The 1,910-nt window shown below is 52.0% G+C and overlaps 1 long non-coding RNA gene across 1 annotated transcript in view; it reads left to right on the top strand.

Annotated features, from left to right (window-relative positions):
• The first annotated feature begins 244 nt into the window (after nt 1-244).
• LOC142560245 (uncharacterized) overlaps nt 245-1,910 on the top strand; it is a 6,425-nt gene continuing 4,759 nt past the window's right edge. Inside the window, exon 1 of the long non-coding RNA XR_012823326.1 lies at nt 245-519. This is a non-coding gene — a long non-coding RNA (uncharacterized LOC142560245). The remainder of the gene's footprint in view (nt 520-1,910) is intronic.

Raw genomic sequence — 1,910 nt, 5'->3', positions numbered from 1 at the left:
GTCTGCCACGCACTTTTCTACTGATCCGCGCCTGCCGGGGCCTCTCCTACACTGTCTTTCCTCCATGAGAAAATGTATGCTTTTTCGAGGCCTCACTGCGCTTTGAGTTCATCGAGAGAGTTTATCCAAGCTTTCACTGATTAGGAATGTTACTGTGCCGCCAAATCACTGAGGCTATGCATTGAGCTACCTAGTGCGATTTTATGCCACTAGGTGCCGCTGCTGTCCCGATGTTCGGCGGTGGTGGCTTGATTGAGAACGCGCATTTGGAAATTATTCCGTGCAATTCGAGCTTTATTCAATCATTGTCATACCCAGTTCTTGTGCGAATGTTTGTTTCGGCCGATCGATAGCTTTGATGACAGAATGCCTTCGTGCTCCGTGCCCAACTGCGGGAATGACTCTAGGAATGGTCGGAGAGTTTTTCATTTTCCCACCCAACCCCTAAGGAGAGCACTCTGGACCAAAGCAATTAATAGGGCGAACTGGAAGCCTACCAAGTGGTCCTCCGTGTGCAGTGTGAGAACAATTTCAGTTGCACACGTGTTTTGCAGTGCGTTCTTCTGCTATTGTATGATTTTAGGAAGGAAGGAAGGAAATCAACTTTAATCAGGTCCTGCAGGCCACGAGAGCTTTGGGCTCTCATGGAGTGGGCGTCTCCCACGACGGAACCGGGAGGTTGAGTTTCCTGGCGGCGTCGTGGACCTGCTGGACGGCCAAGAGTTGGGGAGCGAGTTCTTCGCTTCGGATTGCTTCTTCAAACTTGCGCTTGTCCTGTTCGTAGTTTACGTGAGCTTGCGAGCACGGCCAGAGTAAATGATATACGTTAAGGGATGTGTTGCAATTGGTGCAATGAGACTTGTCGTAGAGCTCAGGCATGTAATGGTGTAATCTGTTTTGAGTGGGGTATGTGTCTGTTTGTAGCATTCTGAGTGTAACCCCTTGAGCTCGAGTGAGCGTGCGGTGTGGCGTGCTATACTGTCTGAGTTGTAGATAGTAGTGTTTAGTGATTTCATTGTATGTAGTGGGCGCGTCCTTATTCTCCGAGTGGTTGGGTGAAGCCGCGCGGTCTGTAAGCGCGCGCGCAGCCTCGTGTGCCGCCTCGTTAAGGTTGGGGACGTCGCCGATCTTTGGTCCTAAGTGTGCCGGGAACCAGTATATGAAGTGGTTCTTAATCTCTTTCTTTGAAACAATTCTGAGAGCCTGTGCGCAGACCGTGCCCTTTTGGAAAGCTCTGATAGCGGCTATGGAGTCGCTGTAGATATGGGAAAGATTGTCGTCGGTGAGCGCAACAGCGATCGCAACCTGTTCGGCCTGTTCAGGCTTCCTTGCAATTACCGTGGCTGCATATCTTGTGGATCCACGGCCGTCCACAACCGCCACTGCGAAAGCTTTGTTTCCCGTGTATGCCGCCGCGTCCACAAAAGCTGAGCGTTCACGGTTCGCCAAGGCTTGGTTAAGAAGGAATTGTCCTCTCGCTTGTCGTCTGCCCCTGTTATTTTCGGGGTGTACGTTTCTGGGTATAGGGCGGACCATGATCTTGGCACGGATGTCCCGTGGGAGGTCCGCAAAGTCTTTTTCTATGTTTCCTTGTGCAAAGCCTAGCTTCTCTAGGATCGTGCGCCCCGGAGGCGTCTTCGAAAGCCTAGCAAGCTGGGCGCGCTGCTGGGCTTCGGCAATTTCTTCCAGGGTGTTGTGCATGCCCAGGTGGCCCAGCTTCTCGTTGCTGGTGCTGGTTGGAATGCCGAGGGCTTGCTTGGTGACCTTTCTGATTTGGGCATTCAGTCTGTCTTTTTCAGATCGTGTCCAATTGAGCATTGCCGCAACGTATGCGATGGCCGCTTTGTGTGACGTCACTTCACTTGAGTTAATCCCAGTGCGCTGTGCTATCTGCCGCGAGCTCGTAACGA

This window comes from Dermacentor variabilis, chromosome 10 (genome assembly GCF_050947875.1).
Source record: "Dermacentor variabilis isolate Ectoservices chromosome 10, ASM5094787v1, whole genome shotgun sequence".
Lineage (NCBI taxonomy): Eukaryota > Metazoa > Arthropoda > Arachnida > Ixodida > Ixodidae > Dermacentor > Dermacentor variabilis.
Note: the sequence above shows the minus strand (reverse complement) of the source record. Positions and strands in the feature narration are given on the sequence as shown.